This window comes from Pinus tabuliformis, chromosome 9 (assembly GCF_031772625.1).
Source record: "Pinus tabuliformis cultivar Carrire ecotype Pingquan chromosome 9, CPIR1, whole genome shotgun sequence".
NCBI classification, from domain to species: domain Eukaryota; kingdom Viridiplantae; phylum Streptophyta; class Pinopsida; order Pinales; family Pinaceae; genus Pinus; species Pinus tabuliformis.
In genome coordinates this window covers 1,189,958,773-1,189,978,009 of record NC_142307.1, presented here as the reverse complement: position 1 = coordinate 1,189,978,009, position 19,237 = coordinate 1,189,958,773, and positions in this window count along the sequence as shown.

The following is a 19,237-nucleotide window of genomic DNA, read 5'->3' as shown; positions in this document are numbered from 1 at the left end:
TCAGAATATGAGATCTTTGCATCACCAAAGTAGATCATATTGGCACTTCCCATGCCAATCATGAAAAATGAAACCTATTGGTATAGGTAGCTAACAGTGGCTCCACTTGGGGATGGTTTTTCTTCTTGAAAGACCAAGAACAGCAGGTCAGAATTCCTTGGCCCTTGATCTGTTCTTACCAAAATTTGAAAATTCTCTCTTTGTACTTCAAAACTTAGAGGCTATTACCTCTGTGGAATTTCTGGCATATAAAGCCCCTTTCTGCTTATTTATAGTAACTTCTCAAACTGAACTATTTATATGCTGAAAGAAAATATATACAGCTGATTATGTACAGAAGGGGAAACCCTGTTATATACATGGAAAGTAGTCGAAATAGTGCTTCAACATCCTGCCGTTTACAGGACCTTCACCTAAGTTAGTGCCATCCAAATTTTCCAAAAAATAAGTGTTATTTCCCTGTAGTGCTTGTATGACAAAAGGCCCTCTCCAAAGGGAGTCAAATTTGCCATGCTTACCCTTGTCTTCTCTTCTTGAATCCCACTTAAGCACTTTGTCCCCTATGAAGAAATCTTCAGCCTTAGTTCTTCTGTCAAAGGCTTTCTTCAGCTTTTCTTGTAGGATTTGAACTCTGCTATACACTTGATCTCTGGTTTGCTGCAGACATATTATCTTATTGATCCTTCTCTGTATGTCATTTGGCTCAGCTTGACTTTCTTGGAGTAACTTCATGACAAGGACCCCTAGTGATGAAGGAAATTTGGCTTCTAATCCATAAACTAACTCATATGGGCTGACCCCAATGGACCTTTTGGTTGTTAGTCTATCTGCCCATAAGGCATTCACAAGCTCCTTATGCCAATTCTTCTTATTTTCTTCCAACACCTTCTTTATGATGTTCACAAGGCTTTTATTTGATGATTCAGCTAAGCCATTCCCTTGAGAGTAGTATGCAGTGGAATGGCCCAAAGTAATATGAAATTTGTGGCAGAAGTTCACCATCTTCTTGGATCTAAAAGTAGCAGCATTGTCTGTTATTATCTTGTTGGGGCAGCCAAATCTAGACAATATGTTATTCTCCAAAAACTGAATGATTGTTGAATCATTTGCCTGTCTACATGGGATGGCTTCAATCCATTTGGTGAAGTAGTCTGTGGCTGTGAGGATCCATCTATGTTGGCCTGAAGATGAGGGATGAATTTCCCCAATGAAATCCAAGCCCCATTGCTGAAACGGTCTCTCTATTGCAATAGGCCTTAAAGGGAGTGGCAGTAACTTTTTCTTTCCTTCAAATATTTGACATTTGTGGCATGACGTAGAAAACTTTTTAACATCAGAGAACAAGGTGGGCCAATAGTAACCAGCCCTCAGTATTTTATCCACAGTGGACTTCCAATACAAGTGTCCACCACAATCACCTGCATGAAATTCTTCCATGATTTTGTTAGTCTCACTCTTAATTAAGCAGTTTAACAATATACCCTCATGGTTTTTCCAAAGCAAATTGCCACCCATGACACAAAATTTTGAAGCTTTCATTTTTAGGAACCTACATTTAGTTCTGGACAATCCTGGGGGAGCACACAGGTTTTGTAACACATAACATATATCAGAATACCAAGGGGATTGTTCAAAGGCTACGTTGATCTTTGGAGTCGCCAGCTCTGGTTCACTGTCCAGTTGGTTGATGTCCAAGGCTTGGAAGTTTGTTTCAGACATTAATTTGGCCAAACCTTGCCCTTTTATCAGCTTTGTAGGTTTTATTTCAATGTCAAATTCTAAAATGTTGGCAATCCATTTTCCTCTTCTACCCTCTAAGTTCTCTTGAGTAAGTATGTCTTTCACAATGGGATTTGGAACATAAGCTATAACATGGGAGTATAGGATGTAAATCCTAAAGTCTTTGATGGCTTTGACCAAAGCATAAGCTTGCTTCTCCATGATTTGATATTTCAGAGGTGCATCTCTAAGAGCTCTACTTAAGAAAGCAATGGGTTTCTCATTTCCTTGGTCATCTTTCTGTAATAAGACAGTAGCAATGGTATGCTGGGAGGCAAAAGAGAAAATGATAAATTCTCTATCAAATTGAGGATTTGTTAAGACTGGGGATTGGGTAAGGGCCAATTTTATACCTTCAAAAGCTTGATTTGCTTCTACTGTCCATTTCACTTTTGAATCCTTCTTTAGCATGTTATTTAGTAATCAGATCAATTCTGCTAAGTTTGGGATAAACCTCCTTAAAAAGTTAATCTTTGCCAAGAAGGCTTGTAATTCTTTGATGTTTCTAGGGTGGGCCATTTGTAAGATAGCCTGTATCCTGTCTGGGTCAATTCTAATGCCATCCTTTGAAATGATGTGACCTAACAGCTTACCTTCTTCTAAACCAAACAGGGATTTCTTGGGATTTAGAGAAATTCCATATTTCCTACAAGTTATGAATATTTGCCTTAGATGTTTCAAATGTTCTTGATCAGATTTTGAGAAGGGTGTGAGGTCATCTAAATAGATGACAAGGAAATCATGAATTTCTTTGGCAAACACTATATCCATTGCTCTTTGAAAGGTAGCTCCTGCATTTTTCAACCCAAAAGGCATTTTGACATATTTGAAGGTTCCCCATGGGGTTGTAAATGCTGTTTTGTCCTGATCATCAGGGTGAACTAGGATCTGGTTGAAACCTGAGAATCCATCAAGTAAAGAAATTCTTGAGGCCCCCACTACTCTTTGCAAGATGTGATCCATCTTGGGTAAGGGGTAATTATCTTTCAAGGACACTTGATTTAAGTTCCTTAGATCAACACAAAGCCTTATTTCACCAGTTTTCTTTCTGGTAGGAACCAAATTTGAAACCCAATCAGAAAATCTGATTGGTGCTATGATGCTAGCCTTAAACATTTTTTGTACCTCTTGCTCCATTGCCGGGAGAAGCATAGGATTGATTCTTCTCAATTTTTGCTTAAAGGGTTTTTGATTTGGCTTGAGAGGGATAGTGTGTTGAATAACAGAGGTGTCATAGGATATCCTCATAACTCCATGCAAAGACATCTTGGAATTCTTTAAAGAGGTCAATGTATTTAGGCTTCTGATCAGGTGGTAAAGATGCAGACAATTTAATTATCTTGGGTTGTTCTGCAGTTCCAATGTTACACTCTTCTATGGTAGTATTGAGGGGCTGCAATTTTGGCTTCCTGAGAATATCATTTGAGTCGAAAATGTCTTCCAAGGGAGTGAGGCCTGTTGGGAGGAAATTGTCTTTCAGTTGTATAATTTCAGCTTCATTATCAGCTATCTCCTCACAACTGATTTGTTTAAGTTCTTGTAGGTTTTCTTTGTTAAAAATGGTTGGATGTAACATTTGGTTTGCTGTTTTGGGTGAAATACTTGTTTGGTGTTGTTCACCTGGTGTTTGTGAATCACTTGCAACCTCCATATCAATGTTTAGCCCTGAAAATTCTTGTTGCAAAGTCAAAAATTGATTTATATGGGTATCATCCTCAAACACTTGCCAGTCCTTCACATTGTTTGGGACAGAAGGTCTGTGTTTTACCTCGGCTGTAAAACAATGCTGGGGTTCAAAAGGAAGTTTACAAGTGCTTGCAAATGTAGCCAAACTATGAGCATGCAGGTTATGGGTTCTAGGAATTTTGGTAATTTGAAATTCAGTGAAGGACTTTAGTAGTTCAGCAGCAGCAGATCTATAAGATCTCAGTCTTTTGTCATTGGTGACAAAATTACCCTTTACTTGTTGGATAACTAGGTCTGAGTCTCCTAGGATTGAAACTTTTATGGCTTGTAAGGATTTTACTAGCTTGAGGCCTAGTAAGAGAGCTTCATATTCTGCCATATTGTTGGTGCACCTGAAGTTTAACCTATAGGCTCGGCCTTCTGCATGACTGTTTTGTTTATTATGTATCCAAACCCCTGCTCCTGCCCCTAATTTGTTGACTGACCCATCGAATTCAAGAAACCAGAGGACTTCTTGGTTAAGGGAAGAATTGTCAACTGTTATGGGAGTTAGCATCAACAACTTGAGATCTTGGCTTATATTTGGTTTTCCTTCTTGAACAGTTTTGTTAATTAATTTCTCAATCATTATTTCTTGAACAACGGTTTCTTCATTTATATGCAGATCTTGTTTGAGTGTCTAGTCTTCTTCATCATTTGTGGGACCTGTATTATCATTGAAGAGAATATAGGAGTCTATGTCAGAATGGACAGCATATATGGGAAAGTTTTGAGGTTTTTCTTCACTGCTGACCATGTATTTCATAAGTGACTCTCTATATAACCTCTTGGATTGACCAAAGACTGAGATAGTGGCATATGACATGTCTAATTGTAGGGAACCTTGGAGTTTAGCCCCCCATGATCTTGATAACAACATCCCATATTTGGGTGGGATATCAGCAACTACAACATCCATTAGAATTGTTTTATTTGGGTACTGAACAAGGGACACACATAAGTCTTTTATTAAGCCTAAACACTTAACTTGGCTGGAGTCAAATGAGAATAGGTCCTTATATGGTCTTGTAATATCTAGATTCAATCTTTCCATGACTGATTTAGGCATCAGGTTGTGAGAGGCACCTGAGTCAAACATTGCATTGTGTAGTATCTTATCATGAACATGTAGGCTGACATAGAAAGGTAAGATCCCTGTAACTGCTGTCTTTCCATCAACCTCTGGACCGAAAAGCAATTCTGGGGTGTCATCCAACACATTGACATTATCTTTATTACGAGTAAGTTGAAGGGACTTCTTGATTTGTTGTTTATAAATGTCATGCTTGGCTAGTTCTGAAAGAGGAATAGCTACCTTCAATTTGCCAATTTCAGCTTCTAAGTCAAAGGGTCTTTCAGATTGGATCTTGGTGTTGTGGGTGACAGCCTTTTCCTTGTTTACTAAGTTTTCTTCTTGATTCTTATCTTGATCTTGAGGCTTGTCCTTTTTACTCATCTCTTGAGGAGTGTTACTTGGATTAGGCTGCAAGGGTGATGTAGCCATAGGTTGTTGTTTTGAAGGCAATGGTTCAATGACTTCTTGAACGGTTACTTCATTTGTAACTGAATCAGTTGTGTCATTTGGCTCTGTGACTATGGCTCTTTTGGGCTGTGGGATATCCTTTGTTTTTTCAGGCTGTGTTACATTTATAGTTCTGCTTCTTAGCTTGTATTGCTTATGAACTTCATAAACAGCTGTGTCATAGCCTTGTTTAAAGTCAAATGACTCACCTGACCTGGTTTGGAATTGCTGAATGTCATCATCCTTATGATCTTCTTGACTCAGAAAAACTTGGTGCTCATCATTTAGGCCCATCAGGTTAATGTGGGTGTCATCTGTTTGCTCATTCGAAGTGGATGCCTCAGTATAGTTTTCCTGGAATGGAGGTCTTATGTCTGGATCAGAACCGGCCTTGCCAACGTTTGGGTTTTGATTTCTCCTAAAATTGGGATTCCTGATAGGGTTATTTTGTGGTGTTTCCCATGATGACTTTCTCTCAACTGATTCTACTCTATCACCCAATCTCTTCATACCAGTGAGTATTGCATCCAGTTTTTGATCAAAGGTTGAGGGTTCTTCTTTGAAGGTGGTTCTCTTTTCCAATCTTGCCCTGTTTCTTTTGGCAATCAGGTTAGCCTCTACTGTGACAGCAACCTTTTGGGCATCTTCAAGGGTTTCAGGGGCTCTTTCCTTGAACTGACATGCCATATTAGGGTCAAAACCATCAGGAAATTTGTACAAGGCTAAATCAGGAGGAGGTCTTAAATTCTGTGGTATTGCGTTATATACATTGTTGAATCTTGCACAATACTCCAAAACGGTCTCTTGAGGACCTCGTTTGATTGTATCATATTCACCAATTATGTGCAGGGGATCTTTCTTTTTCTCCCATCTGTTGGTAAAGGCTTGATAAAGCTCATCAGGAGTTGTGATGGTATTTACAGCCAGTGATCTAAACCAAGTTCTTACATCCCCTGTCAGGCTCTGAACAAAGATTCTCATTCTCACACTGTCATCATCTATTTCATAGTTCTCAAAATGGTCTTGCATCCTTTTGGCATGCTGAATTGTTGTGAAAGGGCCAGTGGAGTCAAAATATGAGATCTTGGATTGGTAGTCCTGAGGTAGAGCTGCAGCATTAGCAGGCAACTGCAGGGGTGCATATCTATTAGCCATATTTGCAGGATTTATAGGATTGACAGGGATAACTGGGATGACATGAACGACTGGTACAACAAGGGTAATGGGAACGGTAGAAACTAGAGTGTTGGTCAAGGGACTATGTGTAGTGGATGGAGGTGTGAAAGGAGGGCTTTGAGATGTAGATGGTGAACTGGGGGAATCAGGGGTAGACCGAAATAGAACCTTGATTGGAGTTGGAACAGGGTTTGGGTAAGCTGTCTCAGGACTCAAATCAGCAAGCGTTTCCTGTCCTTGCTGCTTCCTAATGATTTTAGGGATTATATTAGGATTTTCAAAAACAATTGGTGGATTGGGGTCAGGATTTGACCTTGTATATCGGGGATTCTTCTTGGGAGCCAGCTTCTGAACTTGTTTTTTGAGTATGTTTTTGGAATATTTTTGTGTCTACAAGGGCCAGACAAGATTTTGGAATGGCTGTGTATATCTTAAAGCTAGCATGAAGATTGACTGAAGCAGCTTTTATCAGAACCTGTTAATGTAAAACAGAAATAGTTTTGAAGGCTTCACTGGCTGACATTCAGTGTTCATCTGCAGCTTTAAGAAATATACAGAAATTAGAAAATCCTGAGGAGTTCCCCAGTGGAGTCACCAATTATGTTATCACTCAGGTTGTTCCCTTTGACTCCTAAGGGAATACGGCTGAGGTAACCACTAACCAATCTTTGGGTCACAGGTTCTAGCCTACCTATGACCAGAGAGGGCTCTCTCCTTATGTTTAGCTTTCTTTGTGTAGTTTTTTAGGCTAGCTATGATGCTCAAGGTTTGTTTTTGGACTTTGTTGGATGATGATCTCAGTCAAGATATATATGTGCTCACTAAAGTGTTCTAGGCCATTGGGAATGGAGTCAGTGGTCCTTTAGTTGTTTGGTGTGCTGTGTTGATACAGTAGTGATGTTGCAGAGCTGGATAAGTGTCTGAGAAACAACGCTTTGAAATTGCAATTAAATGTGATGTGTCCATGTTATGAAAGGCAATTAAGAATCTTTCAATAAACTGATATGGAGAAGAGTGAGAATATTATTTAGAAGCAGTGAAGAGTTTCTAGATAACATTCATATTTATAGAATTAATGAAAACATGAGCAATTAAGAATTCATGTCCATAGTTAATCCTGAAGAAAACATTTACAGCAATAAAAGATTGAGCACAAGGTGTAACCAAACATATCCTGCACTATCCCTTTTCTCTATTGCTAGATTAGTGAAACATGAGCATGATTTAATAACATAAGAAGACAAAACAGAGATTGAGAAAAACTTATTATTCCATCAGACAGCACAAGAATTCTGCAACAGCACGCATGTCATCAGCAAGACATCAAATTTTCAGGAAATCACTGAGCTGGTCCAGCCCTTTGCATTAGATGATCTGAAAGTATACAATGCATTTGCCTCAGAGTGAAAATCACCAACCCCTATTGCGTTGCTAAGGGGGGGTATATATACAAAATTTACATAAGAAAATATCCTGTTGATGAGTAAATGCTTCCTTAATGTCATGCCAACTCCTGGAGCGTTGGAGCTGAGGGAGTAAATGCTGTAGTAACTCCTCAATGCCTTAGCTGTCAAAAATAGTCAGAAGATATTGACTTTGTGGTTGCTGGAGTCAGTTGAGGATACGCTGTCAAAAAGGTGCGTATATCTTATCCTTTGCTTGCTGCCGCTGTCTTTTGCTGAGTCACTTTTCAGCTGCCTTTAATGATGTTTGACTTTTGCTGAGCTGTAGCTGACTGGGATGGAACATCTGAAGTTAATGTGGTAAAATTTGGAGCATTGCTTGCCACCAATCCTCCTTGGGCATTTCGTGTCTTCTGATCTTCACCAAAGTCTCATCTGCTTCAGTATATCTGTAGAAATTAGGAGGAGTCTCAAAAATGTGGTGGATTTCATTTTCAATGAAAAATATATTTTCGAGTTTCTATAGAAGACTCTGCCCTGTTGGAGGCCCTGCCTCCTCCGAAGTACTGCCAGCTGCAGTAATTTGATTTTCCACAAAGGTGGTCATTTGTTTGCATATTGCTCACGGGGGAGAAGTCTTCCCATGCTGTTTAGTAGGCTAGGCAGTCCTCTGGCTTGCAGTGCTCCCATTTTGGCCTTGTACTCATCCACCTCAGCCTGGATTTCGTAGCACTTCCTCTCCACAGTTTGTACATAATTTCTTAGAGTGAGTACCTTTTTAACTGTAAGGACAGCCTCTGTTCTGTTGACAATATTGATGGCTGCCAATTCTTCCTTTGTTTGTCTGTTCAAAAAATCTATCAATCTGTTGGCCAGCTCCGGCCTGTTTCCCAGCACTATTCTGGCCCTTTGAATCTCTGTCTGTGCTTGGCCAATCAAATCCATCTGCTCATGCACAGTCTTAATTGATTTCCATTGCTTGGTGATGGATTGGTCAATGCGGGCCCACAAAATTCTTTTGATTTCTGCTATAGCAGTCTCTAGCTTGAGCTCCTTCTCCAAAGTCTTTATTTTTTCTTTCAAGGCCTTTATTTCTCTGCCTTGTTCTGCCACAGTTACTTTTGATTTATCATATTTGGCATCTAGTTCTGCCAACTTTTCCTTGGCCTGCATTATTTCATTTGTCTGGAGCTCCATTTTTTTAACAGCCTTGGTCAAGTATTCCATGCTTGTACCGGAGTCTGGAGCTGTTGTCTTTGGTGCTTCTGTTGTTGCTGTTGTTGTTACAGGGGCCACTGCTGCCTCTGTAGTTGTTGCAGTGGTTGAAGTGGTTGGAGGAGCTTGGGATGTAGACTCTCCCTGTTTATCTTGTAATGCCCCCTCAAGCTCTTTCTCCAAATCGAGGACCTTCTGGTTTAGCTGCATGATGAGGTCCAGTTTCTCATCGACCTACTTTTCCTTTTGTAACTCTACTGTTTGAGGGTGCTCTGTGGGCAGCAGCTTTAACCTCTTCTTTAGTGCATTGAGGTCATCTTCTTTTTTCTTCAGGAGGGCCCTTATGCCCTTTGGATCCTTAGGATCATGTCCTAAGTCTACAATGATGTCTTCCAGTGATTTTATTCTGTTGTCTTTGGCTAGGGAGGACATTCTTTCAAAATCCAACTGAATGTTGGTATTTTTCAGTGACTCTTTTAATTCATGGGCCATGGTTGCCCTGTCCACCAAGGTTGCATAGACCATCTCTCCAGTTTGCTTGTGGAGTTCAATTTGGTCCATGGGATGGATGTCTTTGACCATGACCTCCACCCTTGTCTTCACATAATCTGCAACTGATTTTGGATGGGGCACTGTAGGTTTGAAATGACTGAGGATCATTTTCTCCTCTTGAATGTCATATACAGACATTAGCCTTTCTTTCTGGGCTGGTGTTGCATTTAGAAATTGTTTATAGACTTCCACCCTCAGCAAGTCATTCTGTGCCTTTATTTGCTTGAAAGAAGCCTTAGTGCTTTTGGGCTTCTTGCTCTGCTGAGAGGAGGAGGACACCTCCAAACCAAGTTGTAATCCCTGCTCTTGCTGAAAGGAGCTTGTACCTGTATGTTGGCTGCCCTCCCTGTCTTTCCTTGAACTATCAAGGACTTCTTCAGTGATGTCTTCTACCTCTGGGGAGTCAACCCTTTGCCTTTTGGTCCCTGGTTGCTGGGAGGATCCACTAGCAGGAGTGGATTCTTCTTTGTCTCTTTTCATACCCCTCTCCTCCTGTGTTGGGGTTTGCAAAATTGGAGCTGTTGGTGGCTCAGTTTGTGGAGGGGGAGTCTACTCTGGTTGCTGCTCACTTGAAGGGGCAGGCTTTTCTTTCACTATTTCTTCTTCAGCACCCATTATTCCTTTCCCTTTGTCTGTGCCTGGTGCTGCTGTGGAAGATATCTGTGTGGTTGGTGCAGCTGCTGAGGCCGAGGTACCTTCTCCTACTGGCTGCGGTCGTTTGAAGGGTACCTGTTGCACACAATCCAAGTCAAGAGTCTTTTCCAAATCCTTGACATTCTTTATCATTATCTCTTCTTCAGTCAATTTTTCAACTAATGTATCTGGCAGCCATTCTTGCTGATTGGCATATTTTTCAATATGTGGGTATTTGCAGTGCTCATAACCTAGCAGTCTGTACTTGAATCTCCTAGCAGTGATGAAGCCTTCAGGGTCATAGGGGACCCACCGGAAGCTTTTTGAGAGCATGTACTTATCTTTAAGGATTAGCTCAGCATCTTGCCATCCCTCCTTTTTATTCATTATGAATGGGCCCAGGTGGTGTTTGAATTTGAGATGGGCTTTCTTTTTGGAGCTGTGAAAGTGAGTGAGATCAGAGTGAATGAGCTGCCTGTAATACTCCAAAGCAAATATCCTCATGGGCACATATTTTGGGAGCCTGTATGGATAGAGCTCACAGCCATAAATTCTGATGACTGTATGATCCTCATATAGGTACCAATCACCTATTTTGTAATTCTTGGAGAGCTGCAGGACTTTCTGCATATCAAATGATATTCTGGGAGGAGGGGAGTTCATTAATAAACAAGAGACTGGAAAAAAAAACTGATCAATAAATTCACAATATGAATATGGTGACCTTTGCACTTGATGGAAGACAGATGTCCAGAAGATAACAGATCTTCTTTCCCCTTTAGAATCCAGCTTTTTAATGTAGCATGGAAAGGCCTCAGACTGATAGTACATGAAAAGGTGATAGATATAAGATGAATACTTGAAGACGCCCTGTCTGTCTACTTTGCACAACTGATCATGAATCTTGTTAGCTATGAACTTGGCAAAATTATATTTACGGGCAGGGGGTTGGCCTAGGCTGTAAGCAGCTAAAAATACCAGCATTGTTTCATCCACATGCTCACTGGTTCTGTACCCCAGCACACAAGCAATCATGTCCAACAAAAGTCTGCCTACCTCAGTAAAATAAACCTCCAAGTAGGGAGGTGGCCCTGTGGGCTGGAATTCAGGTCTCATAAATATCTTGGTGATTTTTTGAATATGCTCACTGGTCATCTTGGCACCAATGTCCAACAGATAATTCATGGAGAAAGGGAACAACAGCTCAGTTTGATTGAAGTTAAGCATTTGGTTTATGGACTCAGCATTGATGTGAAAGAGGATGCTCCCAGATGGAGACTTAATAGCTCTGTGCTGCACATCATAATTTTGAGCACATAGGCGAATAATCTCAGGAAAAACATTTACAGAGGGGAGACAGTATTGTGGCAGATTTGACTCCCATATCCCATATGTATCCTGGCCATTCAGGTAGTCATCTCTTAATTGCCTGAAGGTCTGCAAATAGTCCCTGTTACCCACAAAGTCTTGGATGAGGTAGTCCCTGTCAGCAAGAGGCAAGGACTCCAGGTCTTTATTTGGTGCATTTATAGGAGCAACACTGACGGTTGTGGGTGCAGGAGCAGCCATTATGTAGTCTGAATTTGAACAAGATGAGTGAAATGGTTTGCAAGGCTCTTCAAAACTTAAGTGCCAGACTGAATATAGACAGTGATAGAGATTCTCTTCAAAATAGAAATGAGTAGGCTATGCAGGACTGTCTCTGCCTTGCTTGGCTAAATTCACAGGGATTGTGAATTGATCAAGATGAATTGCAGAGGGCATGCAAGATTCAATTTGGTGAAATTGTAGCTGGTACACACCCGACGAAAGGGAACAATGCCGGGAAACTCGGGGGCAAATCGACAATTTTGATTGGTAAACTGATCGTTTTAATATCAAATTGTGATGCCGGGGCAATGCAGGTTACTTTATTTCAACTCCAAGTAGCAGACAGTCTTTAATTTGGAATTTGACAGGTGCTTAAATGATGAACTTGTAGAGAAGTGGCATGCCTGGGTCAAAACAAGAGAATTACGATGAATACCTGGATAAATAGCTTGGAAAGCCTGCGAGCTGAACAATGAAGGCTCAAGGTAGCCGAGTTGACGAGTTCTGACGGTTGTAAATTCAAATTTGGAGGTTGGAGGTGACTCGGCGGTGAAACGGCGACAACAACTCTGTCCTTTACACTCGAAAATGACATAAAACGGCTAAAACCGCAATTTTTAACGACAAATTCGGACCAAAAGGGTCATTGGCGCCTTTCCGCCGATGACGTCAGCATGACGTCATGGTGGGCCTAGGGTACGGAGGGTGACGTGGACGCTGAGCTGGAGGCCAGCGTGGACGGACACGGTGGCGGGCGGAGAACAGTGGCAGGCCTACAAGGTGCGGGGGTGTGTGGAGGTAGCGCAACATCATGGTGACGTAGCAAGGGAGGTGGTAACGTGGAGGTGGTAAGCGGTCTCCCCGTACCACCTTTGGGCAAAGGCGGTATTGGCGAGGGGGGCTGCAAACAACCTCGCCGATCGCCACGCGTCCGGAGTACGAACACTCATACCGCGCTCTCCCCGGACGTTAAAGGGAGGCGGGTTCAGATTTAGAAACGACCGCCCACCATTAGATCGGGGGCGGCGGAAGATGAACGGCTGGTGGGGGTTTTCAACCGGTCATGGATGTTGGGGGGGACCCGCTCGCATATTAAAATATTCATTTTAATATTTGGGACGCGGGACTTTAGGTATTGGGATTTTTGTGGGTTTTATATTAGTCTGTTGTGGGGTGTCACACGGAATGAGTCGTTTGTGCGGACACAACCGACCTCCCTAGAAGCCTAAGACTTTCTAATGACAAATAAGACAAATAAGAGCAATCCTTCTCTAAATATGCTTTTACAATATGAGAAATCAAGTGTTTAGATCCTACCTGTAACCCAACGCTGTTGTAGTAGTCCAGCTTCGTTGATCCGGATGAGCTCCTCCTTCCCTTCGAAACCTGCATTCACTAACAATCAAACGATTAAATAGCACCTGAGTATCACATAAAATAAAACATATTTAACATATAGACCAAGGAGTATATGAAACAACTCATAAATAACAAATTGTTGAGAAGAATGGACTAATTTGTATTAAAAGGTAACAAAAGGAACCATTACAACCTGAGCCTTGGTGTTGTGCAAGTCCCTCCCAGGGTCCACAAGAGTTCTCCTTTACTCTGATCAGCTCACCCACTTCCAAATAGAACAAGCGAAGATGGTAATCTCTCCTCACAAGATTCTACAAGGAAGTCCTAATTCCAGCAGCATCTACCCTTAGGAATATTCAGCTTTCAACCTCCCCTCCCTTTGGCCCAATGCCTGTATTTATAGTGCTCTAGAGGAAGCTATTCAGGTCCACCATCAATGGGATAAGCCCCTCTTTGGATGGGATAGCTCCCCTCTTGATGGGATAAGTTCCTATTTGGTAGGGATACATGAACCATCTGGAGGCGCTTCATACACGTCAAACAAGCTTCTAGAAGACTCTAGAAATGACCACAAGTAACTTTTTTAAGATGAAACTTGTGCCTTTTGACCTTTACAGGAGTAGGCACCCACCCCTTTACATACAGAGCATACAAGTACGCAGGTATTGTGAACTTGGGTCGCGTACACGGAGGTAAGGCTAAGAGAAACTGCGTACCAGAGATAATTGACTTTAAATGACTTTTCTCTCTTTCTTGAAGTTTGACATGAAGAGCAGAGGAATGAGACTTGCCAAGGAGGATAGTATGACAGTGGATGGAGCCATACTAACTGCAAATAGTCATGGTGACATTTTTTAGTGTAACAGATTGCCCCCTAAAGTGCGAAGCCTGTAGTAGATTATGGTTTTATATGATCTAGGAAGGGTGAAGTATCTCGCGGAGAGCCCGGTCAGAACCTGCAAATATTCAACACAAAATACATATATAAGATGATATCATCGCTGAGGTAGGCATTCCCATACTCAGATTGAAAACTTTAACTAACAATCTAACTACTGCTCTGATACAAGAATGATTTTGCAGTACATCACAATCGTAGACTTTTGTAGACACAGTATGGATGCAGCCATCTATTTATTGTTAGTCTACTATATAATGAATACAAAACTCCTCGCAGCCTGGATGGTGGAAACTAGATCCAGGGTCTTCATCTCTACTTCCTGAATTGGTACGATTTTATCCATGCGAATAAATGAGTTGATGTCGAACATGGTAGAAACCACTTGATTACCAGTCGATGATGTAAACTGTTAACAAGTGTGAGAGAAACCACCAGTAATGTCAATGGTTCTCAAAGTACTCAGTACAATCCATGAAATGTGAATGAATGGGCTGATGTCGAACACGTCATGGAATCCTTTGATCGAAAGTCAATGATGTAAACTGTCGTCAAAGGCGAGAAACCTGCCATTGATGCATGCAGACTTCAAGGTACTGACGATTTCTAAGTCATCTTTCTAGATAATGTGTTGATGTCGATAGAAAGCGACTCGTTGCAGGCAAGCCCACAACACGAAATCATTGTTCAAGTTGAAGAAATGTTGCTGTAAGGACTGACTCAGGGATGGTCAAATGGATGACAAGTATTTTGCATATGAATGGTTTATTTGCAGAGACCTCTTGAACACATAACGACACGACGGATGGCTTGGTGACGATTGACCCAAAGTTAATACCCAGAAATGGTTGAAGACTTTCAAAGTGGTTTTATCAGCTTTAAGGCAAAGGATTTCCCAACCCAGGTGAATGAAATGTGTCGTGTTCAAGAGCGGTGATAAGGTTCTGCTGTAACAAAGGATAACAAATAGGTTCATTCTTCTCTCTTTTCCCCCACCATTTCTGGCAAGTACCTCTTTATTTTTTACAAGCTTGAGGAGGATAACATATGCTTGATTATAAGCTCATCCTTCGGATGAGTCCAACTTAGTTTAGATTTGGACCCTAAGAAGGAGTGGTCCATTCCTATTTGTAATCGAACAGGTCCTTTACTATGAAATTTTAACGAGTCCAGTATAGGAGAAACTCGGTGTTTTTCAATTTTAGAGAGTCTGAAAAAACTAAAGAAGACTCCAAGGTGAACTTTTTCGTAAATTTGTGTCTCCCAAGCCCGAAAAAGTATAAAATAATACCTGAGAGAACCGCTTAGCCTTGCGACCAAGGAGTACTTTCATGATTAGTGTCTTTGACCTGAAAAGTAAAAAGCGATCAAGGACACGTCGTTTTATTTCCAGTATCGAATTTGAAACGACAAAAATCCGGCAATCTTTTCCTGTTTTTACGGTCAGAAAAGAGCTATAAGGGGAACGTCTTTTAATTCCATTTTAACGAGTGTAAAAGAAACGCTCGGCAATCTTTTCATATTTTAGGAGTCAGAAAAGAGCTTAAAAGATGACTCTGATGTCTTGGTTCGTGAAAAATGATGATTTTACCCTAAAGTCCTTTTGTCCTGCACAAAAACAACACATTACTCATACCTGTTTAAGATGGGCAAAAATACATTGAAAAACATCCTTTCATAGTGAAAAATAAACAAACTTAGCATTCATTCATCCAAAAAACCTATAAAAAGACTTTTTACCATGTCATTTTTACCATTTTACTGTTGAGGGTGAGAAAAGGGCTTTTGGCAAGAAACTTCCCGTGGACTTTGCGGAGAATCTGACCGTCGGAATCGAGTGCCATCTCTTTCAGGTATTTCACAACATCCTCCTCTTCAATTTCATCTGTTTAGAATTCCATTTTAAGTTCTAGTTTGATTTTTTGGAGGGTTTGGGGTTTTAGGGTCCGCTTTTCGGGGGACGCAGGTGCCCCATGGGTGACCTGCGTACCCCGACATTTTCCTATATGGGAAAATGGTCGGAGTATGCAGCCCACCTTCAGAACAGCTGCGTACCCGCGCTCTGTTTTTTGAACGTGGGGCGCGCACTCCACGCAAAACGGATTGTCAAAACCCAAACTCAAAACCTAACCATCAAAATTTGATTTAATGAATTCTAATCAATGTTTCTTGGTGTGTAGATTGCCCACCATGCTAGATTGGCGTGGAAGAGAACACGAAGATGTCGATTTGGCCGCAATAGGTCATCAACCTTCCATTGATGCTTTAAAGGCATGCGGTCTCTACAAGTACTCGGCCATACCTGGCATGAGGGCCCAGGTTGCATTCTTAGAGTGGCTGGTTGAAAGGTGGAACATTCAGGATCAATGTTTCTACATCGGAGAGCACCAGCTCGAGATAGAGCCCTCCGACATATATTTTCTCACTGGCTTGCCTAACAGGGGCGAGCAACTTTCTCTATTTGGGACTAGGCCGGGTGGCCAATCCCTTGCTAGTCTCCGACTAGAGTGGTGCAACAATCAAAACCAGGATAAGGGGATAGAAATCAAATACATATCCCGACCTGAACTTATGGTAATTTCCTTTACAGTTACCAGACTTTGCGGTGCTACCGCTTTGCACATAGCCACTAGTTCCCAAATGTGGATGGCTATAGATTGCTTCCGAGGCACCATTTTCAACTGGTGTGATGCTGTGCTGGCCAATATGAAAGGCAAACTGACTAGGGCAAAGAAGGGACAATTGAAGACCTTTGGATATGAGCCTTTAGTTGTGAGCTTTGCCCTAGAGAGAGTTCCAATGCTGATCCCCCAGCATCTTACTGTTCCAGTTGGGCCTCCTCGGGAGCCTAAGTTGACGCGATGGGTTTCGGTAATGGCCCGGCATCCTGATGAGGGAGCGGGAGTTGTCCGATTTCCTGCAGGTTACTTTCACTGGTTGGAGAGCCAGGTCTTTGCGATTCAGGATTTTCCTTATGCCGGAGTAGATTTTCGCAATGATTCAGACATGGTTCTTCCACAGGGAGAACAATGGGACGACAGAGGTACTTCATTTTTCACAAGTTTTTAAATTATTATTATTTTTTTTTTATATCGTCTCAAAACTAACAGCACAAATTTTCAAAATGCAGATGTAGGTCCACGGCGTCCGGCCAATCTCTGGGCTTTTGAGAGAAGAGTACCAGTTGTACCAGCACCGGCCCCACAGGATGCGGCCGCAGAGACTTTAGCCGAGCTGGAACAGGACTTAGAGTGTCTCACGGCGGGCATACCAGAGACGACTATAGACGACATTCCTATCCGACTTCAGCGCTATGTGGTCGCAGTCCCAGGACCTTTCAGGAGGTTCCTGTGTAGGGTAGCGCGGGCAGTGGTCTCATATAGAGAGCACCACCAGTGATTGGCTAGTCACTTTTGTAGACACATATGACATTTTTGGTTTTTTGTACTTATCATTTTTTCCGATCATAAGGTGTTTTTCAACCTATGATCGAAGACGATGTATATTTTTTGACACACTCCTATCTATATATATCATTATTACTGGCTTATTTTGTTAAACATGTGTGATGAAATGTTTGTAAATTTACATTTACGATTGTTACAAATGTCTATTTAACATTCGAGATGCCATTGCATCTGCTAATGTCTTTAAAGACCTTGGAATATACTGATATTCAATGTAATCAAATTCACGTTCCAAGAGACGTACCCTCAAAAACAATCTTAATAACACTGGATTTCTAATGGCATAGACTCTATTAAGCTGTAATACAACGAGTTCAGAATCTAACCTCACTATCAAACTCCGAATCCCAAATGAAATAGATTCAGATAATAATTCAATCACTGCACTATATTCTGCAATGTTGTTTGTTGTTTGACCGAGGCTCACCCCATGCATAGAAACTAACTCATCAGAGGGCAAATAGATAACCCAAGCTGCGGAAGAGATATTCCGTGTACTACGACAAGCACCATCAGCAAATCCAATGTACGTTTGGAGAGGCGTCGACATCTGCAATATCAAGAGTAAAACCAAGATAAGCCAGAATAATGACGAAAAACACACTCTCTAAGCTAAGCACACTGTCTAAACTAAGCAAACATACCAGCTAGAAAGAAAAATTAACCTAACTAAACTAATTGAATCTCCATACCCACCATTTAAGCATAATACCTCTTTAGGTAAAGTCCATTTCTGGGCTTACCCAAAGAGTCCCCATCAAAATCTACCAGCTCATAGGCCCCTTTTGCTAGCTTTCTCTTGACAATGTAGGGCCCATGCCACATGGGAATGAATTTTCCAGCACCTAATTTATCGTTAGCTTGATCATACAATAGCACTAGGTCTCCTTCCGAAAAATTACGAGGAGTCACGTTACGATCATACTGAGCTTTCATTCTTTTTGCGTGAGTCTCGATTACCAAAGCAGCATCACGTCGAGTCTCATCTAATTTAGCTAAGTATAACAGATGCTTCTCCTCTTCGGAAGTAGCTGGGAGTAATTCGATAGCCATTTGAAGTGATGGGATTCCGCATTCAATGGGCAACACTGCTTCCAAACCATAAACTAGTTGGAAAGGAGTGAACCCTGTTGATGTTTTTACTGAGGTTCGGTACGCCCAAAGCGCTGAAAATAACATGTTATGCCAATTCGACCGATGAATACCAATGATTCGTCGGATCATGATAACTAGAACTTTGTTGATGGACTCAACCAAACCATTCGCTTGGGGATAATAAGGAGTAGAACTATCATGGCGTAAACCAAGCTGGCTTGTAAGTTATGTCATCATAATGTTTCGAAAATGGCATCCATGGTCAGTGATTATCGCTTGTGGGACACCAAACCTAGCAATAATATGATTGAATACGAAAATCGCAATTGTCTTGCCATCTGCCTCGAATGTAGGCATCGCCTCGACCCACTTAGTAAAATAATCAACCGTAAGGATGATATACGCATGCCCCCCGGCCGAGTGAGGGTTACATGTAATAAAATCGATACCCCATTTAGCAAAAGGACCAACGGCAATTATAGGGTGGAGAGGAGCAGGTGGTGCGCGCATCTTGCGATCAAACACTTGACAGTTGTGGCATTTTCGGACCGCAATGATACAATCTTTAAACATGGACGGCCAGAAATAGCCAGCACGCAACACCTTCTGAGCTGTGGCATACCCAGACATATGACCGCCACATGCTCCAGAATGGCAGTCATTCATAACCCTTTCTGCCTCTTCATGAGTTAAACAACGATGAAAAACTAAATCCGCCCCACGACGATAAAGAGTATCTCCAATAATTTTGTACTGTTGGGACTGGAATCGAATTTTCCGACGTTCCGACTTTGAAACTTCGGGCCGAAAGGATTGGGTTTCG